At 39.8% G+C, this 13766-nt stretch overlaps 1 protein-coding gene and 1 pseudogene across 1 annotated transcript in view; both read left to right on the forward strand.

Annotated features, from left to right (window-relative positions):
* Nucleotides 1-13766, forward strand: part of CDCA7L (cell division cycle associated 7 like) — a 231233-nt gene that overhangs the window by 101070 nt on the left and 116397 nt on the right. The window lies entirely within an intron of this gene.
* Nucleotides 1938-10733, forward strand: LOC143681099 (pleckstrin homology domain-containing family A member 3-like; annotated as a pseudogene).

Consider the following 13766-nt stretch of genomic DNA (forward strand, 5'->3'; position numbering starts at 1 on the left):
TCTATATATTCAGGAGATGGGGTAGGGATAGAGAATGGAAGGTTAATGCTTACAGCATACAGGGTTCCTATTTAGAATGGTGGAAATATTTTGGTAATGGATGGTGATGGTGTTAGCACAACATTGCAAACATAATTAACAGCACTGAAATATTTATCTGGATGTGGTTAAAAGGGAAATGCGAGGTTGTATATCTGGTAATAGAAAGTTTTTTTTTAAATCCATGGAACTATACTACACAAACGGTGAACCCTAAATAGTCAAGAGTACAATTATAAAAATGTGTTTTCATCAATTGTAACAAATGTTCCACATCAATGCAAGGTGTCAATAATAGGGTGGTAAACAGGAATCCTGTATTTTATGCACGATTGTTCTTTAAACCCACAACTTCTCTGATAAAGAAAAAAAAGGAGGCCTATATAGTTTAAAAAACAACTGAACAGAAGAACAATTTATAGTTACTTCAAGTCTAAGTACACCATTGGAAAATAAACACTCACAGCATTTAAAAATATATAGCATATAAATACAAATGTATATTTGCATGCAAGTTAAAAAGCTGACCACCATCTTAAAGCTCATCACTTAGAATTTCACTTTTTTCTTTGTGAACAGTAAAACTATATAAATAAAAATTATTGTTAGTATGTGGCCTCTGGTTAATTTTTTAAGTGTTTAGACTTTTCAAAATCTGCTCTTTTAAAAATATCTCCTTTATATATTTTTATGTAAAAAATATATATGTGTACTGATTTGAAAATATTATGTATCTAGAAAAGCCAGGTGTTAAGCCTAATCCAATATTATGGTAGCATCTGTTTCTTTTAATCCTGATTCAACACCATATGTTGGAATTTTTTATTAGATTATATTTACAGAAATGTTACATGCCGAATTGTGGGTGTGAACTTTTGATTAGATGGAAATGTGACTCCACCCATTCCAGGTGGGTCTTGATTAGTTTACTAGGGTCTTTAAAAGGGGAAATACTTTGGAGAAACCTCAGAAATGACAGAGCCGACAGAAACAGAGTATTGCTGGCACAGATGCTGACACTTGGAGAATAGAGGCAGCAGATGTTTGGAGATGCCTGGAGCCCAGCAGACGTCGCCATGAGATATTAAGCAAGCCAGAATCTGGAGAGAGCCAAGGGAAGCCAAGAAATGAAAGCCAGCCCTGGAGAAGCAAAGTGAGGAACCCCCACAGGAACAGAACCTGAAAGCAACAGAGCCCAGGAGCAAGGGACAGGCAGATGCCAGACAAGTGACTACCCAGCTGACAAAGGTGTTCCTGACATATTGACCTTTCTTGAACTAAAGTATCTTTCTCTGGATGCCTTAGTTTGAACATTTTCATAGGTTTAGATCTATAAACGTGCAACTTAATATATTCCCCTTTTAAAAAGCCTCTTGTTTCTGGTATACTGCATTCTGGCAGCTTTTACAACCTAAAACAGTTTTCACACATATCCATTTACATGCATATATCATAGGAAGTCCTCGTCACATTTTCATCCCTAAGTTTGGTCTTGAGGGCAATGAAAGAACAGGGCATTCAGGTGTAACAGAAGTGAATTACACGTCCCAGAAGTGTTCAGTGCACCTAAATCAGCTAAAAAGTATATTTTCCAATGGAGGCGAAGACACCTGTGAGAAGGTGAAGGCATCTCTGGTTAAATTTATCTTGGAATAAGAGGATTCTCTGACTTGTCATTTGGCTTAGCAAATCTAGTAACTATTCATTTTCATTCTGAACAACTGAAATCAGAGAGGATAGGAAGGGTGATAGGGCTGATGAGAGCTCAGAAAGAGAGAATTACTTTCCCTCAGGCATCCCCTGTCTCCAAAATAGTGCTTTCAGCCAGGTTACCTCAGAATATGACTAATTTAATAAATACATATTTCAGTTGAGAAGCAAATCAAATCAGAGGCGCTATGGATAGAGGAATTACCATTGTTTCATGCACCACCGCCAAAGAAAAACTATGTTGCATCTGCAAAATGCATGAAGCTTCTAGGTTGCTTCTTGCTACTCCAGTGAAAACTTTGGTACAAGTTAAGTGTAATGAAAGATGTAAGAGAAATTGAGGCTGAGCAATCCTGCAAATAATGTTTACAGAGGTGTATGAAGTTCTTGTCATGATGGTTTTGTCATTTATTGTTTGGTATAATTTACAGCTATTTATTTACATTATTATTTGATATGCTTAAAAATACTTTTAGAAAATTTTTGCAGTTAAACCCTTTCAGAACAATGAGCTCAAAATTACATAAATGGCATATTTAATAATAAATTAAAGCAGAATTTCCATTTCTGAAGAAACTTGGTGATGAACTTGTTATTTGCACAAACTGTCAATTTTACCATACACTGTTGTTGTCATAGTCGTATCACTGACCACATGAAAACTAGAAGCTGCAAATCTACATGAAGAATAAGAATCTACTCCTGAAATTATTATAGGAAGAATATTCCTGAACATGACCCTTTAGCATGCAGCTTCAGAGGAACATTTATACATCACTGTGGGAAGCATGACTTTTCACTTAGGTCAAAATACTATGCTTCTGAATTGGGGATCCTCAAACTTGTCTGAAAAAGTAAACATTTTAGGGTTTGAAGGCCACATACAGTCTCTGTCACAGATTGCTCTTTTGTTTTTGTTTTTGTAATCCTTTTAAAATGTGAAACCCATTCTTAGTTTGTAGCCACGGGCTGATGTTTGGCCTCCCCTGTTGTAAATTAATTTCATTCATGTTCAAGTCTAAGTTTTCTTGTGCATGTGCAAAAATATAGCAGTAGCTCTTAATGTGTTGGCTTTATTAGCAAAAGAAGAACTTCACAAATAATTAAACAATGATATTTTATATTAATGATATAAAAAAACACCCAGTTGATGAACAATTGTCTGTTTTCCAACAATTCCTGGATTTGTTCTGTCACCATAAAACATCAGGCGTATTGCGAATGCCACTGTAAGGTCCATTATAGAGTTTAACATGGAAGATAAAATTTTATGATTTTGAGTTGATAATGTGAATACATATATTAGATGGATATATATTATATATACATATATTAAAAACAATGTTCATATCAAAAGCAACTTAAGGAGCAAAATGTACTTGGAGAATGAAAACAAACAGGGAGACAGGGGCGAAGGAAGGCAGACAAGGAGGGGGGATGCCGGGGTGCAGACATGGGCTGGCGGCCGCTCCCTCGAGACGTCTGAGCCACACCCCTAGACCCCCAGCTCCGCACAGCCTCTAAGGGCCTGGAAGGGCTGCTACGTCCCTGCAACAAGCACCCGGGGAGAGACCGGGAGGGCGGTCCTGGGCTCTGCAACTTCCCAGTCACAGCGCCTGGCTCAGCAGCAAGGAGGGGCCTCTGTGTGAGTGGACCAACCATCTCACAGCTTGGCAGCCTCGGTTTGTTTTAGATAATGAAATCCTGTCCTACTGTGATTCACAGGATGATGTGTGTAGAGGGAGCAAAGGAAGAATAAAGTGGCAGGCTGTGAAATTAAAGTCCATTCAGGATTCGACACAAGAATGGAATTAATCATTGCAGGAGAGCAGCATTTCTACATGAAAGCGGTGAATGCAGTTGAAAGACAGGTGGCTGCTGGCTCTAGGGTGCTCCAAAGCATGTTTGACTGATACTCGGACTAAAAAAGAAAAAGAAATGAGTGAAACCAGTGACTCTCTGAAAACCAAAACGCCTGAACTCCACCTCTACTGTGACCTCCTGTATTAGTTAGGGTTCTCTAGAGAAACAGAATCAACAGGGAACATTTGCAAATATAAAATTTATAAAAGTGTCTCACGTGACCGCAGGAATGCAGATCCAAAATCCACAGGGCAGGCTGTGAAGCCGATGATTCAATTGGAGGATCTGGACCAACTCCACAGGAGAGGCTCTCCAGCTGAAGCAGAAAGAGAGCCTGTCTCTTCTGAATCCTCCTTAAAAGGCTTCCAGTGATTAGATTGAGCATCACTCATTGCAGAAGACACTCCCCTTGGCTGATTACAAATGGAATCAGCTGTGGATGCAGCTGACGTGATCATGATTTAATTCTATGAAATGGCCTCATTGCAACAGACAGGCCAGCACTTGCCCAACCAGACAAACAAGTACCATCACCTGGCCAAGTTGACACATGAACCTGACCATGACAGTCCGTCCTTTGTCAACTTGGTAGCTATATATATCACCTTAAACCATACCTAATTTCTAAATAAAAACATTAAAACACATGTTTTTTTCATTCACCTAACAATACTCAACTGTCCTGCATATAACTGGAAACCCATTAACTCTCTCCAGAATAGGGTGCAAGTCCTTGGGTAATATTCATTCTTAAACTTGATGTCTTACAACTTAAATACTATAATAGGAACAAAACAGCATCACAGTTCTCATTTCTGTAACTGATCACGTGGTCGCAGTCCATATTTATCACTACCTTCTTCCACTACCCATTCCATATTTCCTTTACCCTCAGCAAGCACTTCAGCTGGCCATGGTTCTTTGCCTGGTGGGGTGACCCAAATCTTCATTTTTGAAGTTTCAGACCCATTGGTAGTCCTGCCTGGATTGGGCTGTTGCAGTTTTCCATTAATTTTAATCACAGTGCATGGTAGTACTAAAAGATGCCCTAGGGGATCTCTTATATTCCAAGAAAACGCTTCTTTACCTCCATTGTGTAGTTGTAGTCCTATTTCCCCCTGATAGTCAGGGTCAATCACCCTAGACAATAATGGAATCCCCTTCTTAGCTTTTGATCCAGGGCATGAGTAGCCCAAAAGTGACCAGGGGCAGTCTTAGATTCCAGTTCAATGGAATCATTATTGCTTCTCCTGATGGAAGCAACCCCCCATTTGGAACCTGTAGACCAGCAGAGCTCAGGGTCACAGGGACAGGAAGCAAAAATTTTCCTAGTGGATCACTACGGGTAATAATGAGTGGTGCCACTCCCATTTCCACCCCTTGGTTCCTGGACCCATGGATCCTGGCTATGGGAGAAACAGCACCATACAGTGGATGCTGATTCAGAGCATATACAGCTTCCTGGAGAACATTACCCCAGCCTTTCAAGGTATTGCCACCTAGTTGGCACTGTAATTGAGTTTTCAAAAGGCCATTCCATCGTTCTATCAATCCAGCTGCTTCTGGATGATGGGGAACAAGGTAAGACCAGAGAATTCTGTGAGCACGTGCCCATTCCCACACTTCATTTGCTGTGAAGTGTGTTCCTTGGTCAGAAGCAATGCTATGCGGAATACCATGACGATGGATAAGGTATTCTGTAAGCCCACGGTTGGTAGTTTTGGCAGAACCATTGCATGCAAGGAAAGCAAACCCATATCCAGATTGTGTGTCTATTCCAGTTAGAACAAATCACTGCCCCTTCCGTGAAGGGAGTAGTCCAATGTAATCAACCTGCCACCATGTAGCTGGATGGTCACCTTGGGGAATGGTGCCATATCGGGGGCTGAGCATGGGTCTCTGCTGCTAGCAGTTGGGCACTCAGCAGTGGCTGTAGCCAAGTAAGCCTTGGTGAGTAGAAGTCCATGTTGCTGAGCCCATGCATAACCTCCATCCCTACCACCATGACCACTTTGTTCATAAGCCCATTGGATAATGACAGGAGTTGCTGGGGAAGAAGACTGACAGGTATCCACAGAACAGGTCATCTTATCCACTTGATTATTAAAAACTTCCTCTGCTGAAGTCACCCTCTAGTGTACATTCACATGGGACACAAATATATTCATGTTTTTAGCACACTCAGAAAGATCTATCCACATACTTCTTCCCCAGACCTCTTTGTCACTGATTTTCCAATTATGGTCTTTCCAAGTCCTTGACCAACCAACCAAACCATTAGCAACAGCCCATGAGTCAGTACACAAACACACCTCTGGCCAGTTCTCCTTCCAAGCAAAATGAACAACCAGGTGCACCGCTCGAAGTTCTGCCCACTGGGAGGATTTCCCCTCACCACTGCCCTTCAAGGACACCATAGAAAGGGATTGTAGTGCTGCAGCTGTCCACTTGTAGGTGGGACTTGCATATTGTGCTGAACCATCTGTAAGCCAGACCCAAGTTTTCTCTTCCTCAGTCAATTCACTGTAAGGAACTTCCCAAGAGGCCATAGCTCTGGTCTGAGAAAGAGAAGGTAATGTGGCAGGAGTGGAGATCATGGGCATTTGGGTCACTTCTTCATGTAACTTACTTGTGCCTTCAGGACCTGCTCTGGCCCTATCTCGTATATACCATTTCCATTTTACAATAGAGTGCTGCTGCGCATGCCCAACTTTATGGCTTTGTGGGTCAGACATCACCCAGCTCATGATAGGCAACTCAGGTCTCATGGTAACTTGGTGGCCCATGGTTAAGTGTTCAGTCTCTACTAAGGCCCAGTAGCAGGCCAAAAGTTGTTTTTCAAAAGGAGAGTAGTTATCTGCAGCAGATGGAAAGGCTTTGCTCCAAAATCCTAAGGGTCTGCATTGTGATTCTCCTATAGGGGCCTGCCAAAGGCTCCAGACAGTATCTCTATTTACCACTGACACTTCCAGCACCATTGATTCTGCTGGATCATATGGCCCAAGTGGCAGAGCAGCTTGTACAGCAGCCTGGACCTGTTGCAGAGCCTCCTCTTGTTCAGGTCCGCATTCAAAATTAGCAGCTTTTCTGGTGGCTTGATAAATGGACTGGAGTAGCACACCCAAATGAGGAATATGTTGTCACCAAAATTCAAAGAGACCAACTAGGCATTGTGCCTCTCTTTTGGTCATAGGAGGGGCCAGATGTAACAACTTATCCTTCACCTTAGAAAGGATATCTCAACATACCCCACACCACTGGACACCTAGAAATTTCACTGAGGTGAAAGGCCCCTGTATTTTTGTTGGATTTATCTCTCATCCTCTCACATGCAAATGCCTTACCAGTAAGTCTAGAGTAGTTGCTACTTCTTGCTCACTATGTCCAATCAACATGATATCAATATAATGGACCAGTGTGATGTCTTGTGGAAGGGAGAAACGATCAAGGTCCCTGAGGACAAGATTGTGACATAGGGCTGGAGAGTTGATATACTCCAGAGGTAGGACAGTGAAAGTATATTGCTGACCTTGCCAGATGAAAGCAATCTGTTTCTGGTGGTCCTTACTAACAGCTATTGAGAAGAAAGCATTTGCTAGATCAATAGCTGCATACCAGGTACCAAGGAATGTATTGATTTGCTCAAGCAATGATACCACATGTGGAATAGCAACTGCAATTGGAGTTACCACTTGGTTGAGTTTATGATAATCAGCTGTCATCCTCCAAGACCCATCTGTTTTCTGAACAGGCCAAATAGGAGAGTTGAATGGGGATGTGGTGGGAATCACCATCCCTGCATCCTTCAAGTCCTTAAGAGTGGCAGTAATCTCTACAATCCCTCCAGGAATCCTGTATTGCTTCTGATTTATTATTTTGCTTGGTAGGGGCAGTTCTAGTGGCTTCCACTTGGCCTTTCCCACCATAATAGCCCTCACTGCATGAGTTAGAGAACCAATGTGAGGATTCTGCCAGTTGCTCAGTATGTCTATACCAATTATACATTCTGGAACTGGGGAAATAACTATAGAATGGGTCTGGGGGCCCATTGGACCCACTGTGAGATGGACCTGAGCTAAAACTCCATTGATTATCTGGCCTCCATTAGTCCCCACTGTGACTGGTGAACCAGAGTGATGTTTTGGGTCCCCTGGAATTAATGTCACTTTTGAACCAGTGTCTGATAATCCCAAAAATGTCTGATCATTCCTTTTTTCCCAATGCACAGTTACCCTGGTAAAAGGCCTTCGGTCTCCTTGGGGAAGTCTTGAAGGAAGATCAGCAGTATAAATCTGTGGCAGTGTAACAGGGTTCTCCCCCAAAGGGAACTGGCCTCCCATTCATTCAAGGGGCTCTGGGTCTGTAAACTGTCTCAAGTCTGGAAATTGATTAAGGGGCCATGACTCTGTGTTTTTGCAATTCAGGTTAGACTTCTGTTCACTTGATCTAGAACTCCTTTGTTTATACAGCTCAAACAAGAATTTAGTAGACTACCATTCTATTGTATTTCTAGGTACCCCATCATTTACTAGCCAATGCCATAAATCTCTGCGAGTCGTATAATTTTGACTCCTGCTTTGAGTTTGCTGTCTATTATAATAGCCATGTCTACCCTGTCTTTGGTGATTAAGTGCTGCCACCTGGCTTCTGCCAACTCGGGATCCGATCATCCCCATTATGTTTAAGGATTCCAGCTCAGTGACAACAGTTCCTACAGTAACATCTGACCTACAGAGAAGCGCAACTACAGAGCTCTTCAGGAATGTTGGTGCTAGTCTCACTAATTTATTTCTCACTGTTCTGGTAAAAGGTGCTTCCTCCAGACATTCTTGGGGTGTAAGAGCAGGCTTTGCATGATAAATCCACCTAACATTCCAATCTCTCTAAGCCTCTAGATCCCCTCATCTACATTATACCAAGGCAGTTCTGGCATTTCAACCTCTGGTAATGTTGGCCACCTTTTGATTCATGTTTCAACCAACTGTCCAAACAAACTATTAATTCCTTTTCTAACCCTTAGAGCTATAACATTGAATGCAGAATCTCTGCTTAGTGGGCCCATATCAATAAATCCAGCCTGATCCAGCTTTATATTCCTCCCACCATTATCCTACACCCTTAAAATCCATTGCCACACATATTCCCATGATTTCTGTCTATATAAATTGGAAAACTCACACAGTTCTTTTGGAGTATAATGTACCTCCTCATGTGTGATACTTTGTACCTCACCTTTAAGGGCCTGTTGAGACTTTAGTCTAATTATAGGTCTGGGAGAAATGAGGGGTGGTGGGGGTGGGTCATGAAAATAATAAGAAATATCTTCCAAGCCATTTGTTTCAGGGCATTCATTTGCCATTTCATCTGGTGAAACAGGATTAATCACTCTAGGGCTAATCCCTTCAGGAGGAGGTTGGGTGGCCAACTCCTTAAGACAGGCTGGAAGTGGGGCAGCTATGTCCTCAAGGCAAATTATTACAGGGTTATCTAGAGAAGATTCAGCATGACATAGAGTTTCAACCTCACCCCCGATGTCATTATCAATCCATAGGTCACCATCCCATTTTTCAGGGTCCCTCTCCTTTCCAATCAATGCCCTCACTTTAATGACAGACACCATGCAACATTGAGATTTCAGTTTACGTTGTAAAGTTGCTACTCTAACAATATGATTCTGAGTCTGATTTTCAGAGATCTCAAGTCTACAGCTGCAGGAAATAAGATTTTCCTTCAGGATACTCATAGAAACGTCTACATCCATCAGATGATGCTTAAGCTTCTCATTTGAAGCCTTGAGCTCATCCCTTTCACTCCTTAATGTAGCCAGTGTATCTAACAACAACCAGCCAACATCTCTATACCTCTTATTTCCACAAAACTCTGTAAAGGTGTCAAAAACATTATCCCCCAGAGCCTGGCTTCATACAAGTGAAGCATTAGGAGAATTGAATGGTGATATTTTGACTATCTCTTTTGCCAACTCACTCCTATGGATTGGGAGTGTCATTCTGATTATGGGAATCAGAGTCCTTAGTGCCTTTGAGTCCTGTCAGAGTAGAAAACCATTCATTAAAACCCATTATTAAGATTCTATTTCTTAAGAACCACTCCTGGTACCAAGCTGTATTAGTTAGGGTTCTCTAGAGAAACAGAATCAACAGGGAACACTCGCAAATATAAAATTTATAAAAATGTCTCATGTGACCATGGGAACGCAGAGTCCAAAATCCACAGGGCAGGCTGTGAAGCCAACGATTCTGATAGAGGGTCTGTATGAACTCCACAGGAGAGGCTCGCCAGCTGAAGCAAGAGGAGAGCCTTTCTCTTCTGAATCCTCCTTAAAAGGCTTCCAGTGGTTAGACTGAGCATCACTCATTGCAGAAGATACACCCCTTTGCTGATTATAAATGGAATCAGCTGTGGATGCAGCCGAAGTGATCATAATTTAATTCTATGAAATGTCCTCATTGCAACAGACAGGCTAGCACTTGCCCAACCAGACAAATAGGTAACCAAAGTATCACTTGGTCAAGTTGACACATGAACCTGACCATGACACCTCCTAATGTAGCAAGTTCATGCAATCCAAGAACTTGTTCACCAGAATGAGAGCTGTTCATCTTCCAGCGTGGGAAACACAAACAAAGCCTCCTCTTTGCTTGGTGCTCCCTGTGATACATTTATCACAGCACTTGAGGAATGTGTGAAGAGAGCAAATGCCAAGTTTAACAGAGATGTTTCCATGCCCTGTCCCGATCCCCGAGTTTCTCCTGTGTCACCTTCTCCTGTTCATATGCCGAAGCGTCTGTCAGACACCCCGGTCCTTGCAGGTCCAACAGAAGTAGCCACCCTGTAAAAGACCAGGAACTACAGATCACAGATGATCCCAGCGATGCCAAGGAACCTACTCAGATACAGACTCTTGTAACGGTAGTTCCCTTGAAGACCCAGATAGACTGCTCAGTACTCAGGAAGCTCCCTTAATGGAAATGTGGCATCTGTAACCATTCCTGAAGAAAGCAGATTAATGGCCAAAAAACGATCTGAATTAGAAGATCCTCTTCCTTCCTTCTCTTCCTGAGGAAACTGAAGTGTCCAACTTCCTCCAAGTATTGCTGTGCAAAAGCTGCTGTGATTAAACTGTTGTTCTAAGGAGTAGTTTTTCCCTTACTTAGGATTTCTCTGTACTTTATTAGTGTAAAAAAACCCCACAAACCTTTGAAGTATACTTTATTATTATATAGTTTGTTTGCAAGAGTATTTTCCTAATAACTTCATGGTGTGAATGTGCTTCTTTCTTTTCTTTTTTTAAACAAATGATGATGTAAGGATAAATGTAGATATTTTTCTAAAAATCTGTGAGAGACTGAAACCTTGGTCAGTGTGCGTTGTAGTTTATCAAAGTGAAATCTTATAGACAGAAGGTTTCAGTTTGACAGGATTGTGATATATATAACATGTGCCATGGAACATATAAATGGTCCCTTTACCCCAGCTAAACGTGAGTAACAGCTTGATGGTGTTTGTGTTGTGTTCCTTTAAGCAAAAAGAAATACTTAATATTGTAAATATTTTTAATCCAAATACCATGACACATTGAGGCATTTTTGAAAACTGGACCATGCTGTCCTTCATATGTGAAGTTAATGCTACTGATTTGTCAATGCCAAATGTTAGGTTAAAGTATTTAATTTTTATTTATTTATTTTACTATCACATTGAAAAATGATTTATTTTAACTTTTGTGATCTACCATATTTAAATGTGTATACATTGTCATTTACATTGTTATAGAAAAAAAGATCAATGTGGTAGTGACCTTGATCACTTACACCAGAGAAATAAATGATTTCAGTGGGAAAAAATGTACTTGGAATTGGTTGTGTTGCATATATAATTTATAATTTCATCCAAATATGTTGTAATATTTTACTAATCAAAATGGAAATAGCCATCTGATATACAGATTTTTATACATACATAGAATAACTGAAATAATTTTTGTGGAAAAGCTGTTGAGTCAAATAAACAATAAAACACCATATAACAGTGTCTTACTCTCTCTTGCCTGCCATCACTTGGCTTTTAGAAACTTTTAGCTGGTAAAGAACAGCTTTGTAAATCAATTTAAGTGTTCTATGGTTGTCTACAACTTTTTCTTATAAATCAATCCTCTAAATTTTAGTTGCATTTTGTCAAAATCAGTTGGGGCTCTTTAATACACACAGATAGAGCATCAGAAACTTCAGTCTTTTAAGTTTTTAGCAAATTACAATTATAAAATACAAAGCTTGCAAATAGGAACACATTAAAATGTATTCCTACGAAAACAAAGGAAAAGTAAACTGATAAACTAATAAACATTCAAATAGCGTACAAGATACAATTCCAAAATTCTCCAAATGTTCTTTGGAATAACTCCACATGTAGAAGAATCTTTTGATTGTGCTTCTTATTTTAACTGGATAAATTTATATTCTGTGCTAGAATGGAACATTTAGTAGCATCTTAATTGGCAACTAACTTTTCAGTATAACAAATAGAGACAACTTATTTGACAAGTGTTATCTTGTAAAACTATTTAAGGAAGATATTATGAATGAAGATGAAAAGATAGGACCCATAAGCTCTTGAGATATTTTCACAATTCAACATGAAAAAATTAGAATCAAGAATAGCTCCATTTAGCAGCATTTGCTCTGACCTTACCAGGTATCCCAGCACCTGTAGAGAGTTTTTTCTCAATTTAAAATATTATGGCCTGCAGAGAACCATAAACCATAAAATGTACATCCATAAAAATGTAAATATGAAGAAGATCAAGGACGATTTTATGAAAAGGTTAACAAGATGATCATATATACATTTTGGAAAGATACTAGTGTCTATGTGGAGACTGATAATCGATAAGAAACATTAAAGTAAATAAATATGTACCCAGAAAGACTTCAAAAATGCTTGTGCTATTTTTTAATGTCCTCATAATGAATATAAAAAGATTTTTTTGTTTTAAAATACATGTGTGATTTTTATTTTTAGAAAGAATTTTTGAATAAAATTTGAATTGAACTATTATGTATATACATGTATCAGTTTGATAAAAAACAATTTATTGATGAATAAATAAATACATAAATTGAAGTTATATGTTTACTTCGTAAGTATTCTCTTTCATGCTCAAAAGCTACAATATATGGTTTCTCTACTTAAAGGTCATCTCATCCATGAAAGACAAAATATACCGGACACCTAAGACGGTTTTATTCAGCCTCATGCAATAGGGAGAATGTTGATTAATGAGGAGTGCACCACAGAAAAGGAAGGGGACTTGGGATTTTATAGAACAGGAAGACAAGGTATCATCAGCAAGCTTATGGGAATCAGGAGGAAGGATGAAGATGGGTCTTTTCTTAGAATATATGAGGGCAGGGAGGTCCTTTGTGGTTAGCTGTTCTCCAGAACACGAAAATGTGGGTTATTTCTTAACCATTGTGTTTGGGGGGAGCACAGGACTCAGATAAAGTCCAGTATTTTCAGATCCCTTCCTCTTTTGTTTAAAATGAATTATCATTTGCTGCTGATCATCTGAGATGATCCTAAACTTCCTGTGTGGGGCATTGACTCAGTTCTATGAAATGGTCTCTTGAGGACTCTTGTTGGCGCTGTCCCTACAAAACTAGTTGACCATCTGTTGAGAGGTGGTAGCAAAAGTCAGTTAAGGGACTTGGAGATCAAACGTCTTAAAATAGGGATGCCTAAAATGAAAGGGAGAATCTTCAAAGCACTGTAGGGAGAAACAAAGATGAATTAAGCAGTGAATTCTATTTTTAATGGGATATGTGTCTAAGAAACTTGATCATATCCTGATACTCTTATTAAATTATCTCCTCCAAATAAGCCCTGAAGAATTAATAATTTAAAAAATGAGATCAAGGGAAGAGCAAGTGAGCTTAAAGAGAAAACAGAAATTCCCCCAAAAACAGCCTTTGGGAGACTTCTTATGAGCACACTTTTCCATGCAGGTGAGAATTCTTGGGCTCTACTTTCTCAGAGAGCCTCAGTTATCAAACAGCCATGGAACTTTCTGAACTAGTATATTTGAACTTACTGAGACCCTGAGGATCCTTTACATTATCTGTCATTAGATAATACTG

This window comes from Tamandua tetradactyla, chromosome 1, assembly GCF_023851605.1.
Source record: "Tamandua tetradactyla isolate mTamTet1 chromosome 1, mTamTet1.pri, whole genome shotgun sequence".
Lineage (NCBI taxonomy): Eukaryota > Metazoa > Chordata > Mammalia > Pilosa > Myrmecophagidae > Tamandua > Tamandua tetradactyla.